Source organism: Octopus bimaculoides, chromosome 21, assembly GCF_001194135.2.
Source record: "Octopus bimaculoides isolate UCB-OBI-ISO-001 chromosome 21, ASM119413v2, whole genome shotgun sequence".
NCBI classification, from domain to species: domain Eukaryota; kingdom Metazoa; phylum Mollusca; class Cephalopoda; order Octopoda; family Octopodidae; genus Octopus; species Octopus bimaculoides.
In genome coordinates, this window is record NC_069001.1 from 7,513,209 (window position 1) to 7,513,974 (window position 766).

The following is a 766-nucleotide window of genomic DNA, read 5'->3' on the forward strand; positions in this document are numbered from 1 at the left end:
ATATATATATATATATATACGACGGGCTTCTTTCAGTTTCCGTCTACCAAATCCACTCACAAGGCTTTGGTCAGCCCGAGGCTATAGTAGAAGACACTTGGCCAAGGTGCCATGCAGTGGGCCTGAACCCGGAACCATGTGGCTGGAAAGCAAGCTACTTACCACACAGCCACTCCTGCGCCTATTTAAAATAAATACTTAAATTTAAATATTGGCTTCAAATTCTGGCAAAAGAACAGCAAATTCAGAGGAAGGGGTAATGTGATTACATCAACCCCAGTGTTCAACTGGTACTTATTCTATCAACCCCCAAATGATGAAAGGTTAAGGTGACCTTGGTGGTATTTGAACTCAGAATGTAAAGTCGGAAGAAATGTCGCTGAGCATTTTTTCCTACAATGGTAATGATTCTGTAAAGTTTGATGTATCAGGTTGTGATGGAACCTCATGGATGAGAATTTACATTAACACACATTGGAAGCATGAAACAGAAATCAAATACCAGGGAACACTTAAAATTGTTTAAGATAAACAATTACATGGTATTTCACTCAACAGGTAAATCCTGAGTACATTCATGCATACATACGTACATACATACATACATACATGCATACATGCATGCATACATACATACATACATACATACATACATATATATATATATATATATATATATATATATATATATATATGGAGTCCCTCTAAGCGTGAGGCATTATTGTATAGTAATGCCCTTATATAAATTAAATTATATATATTCATG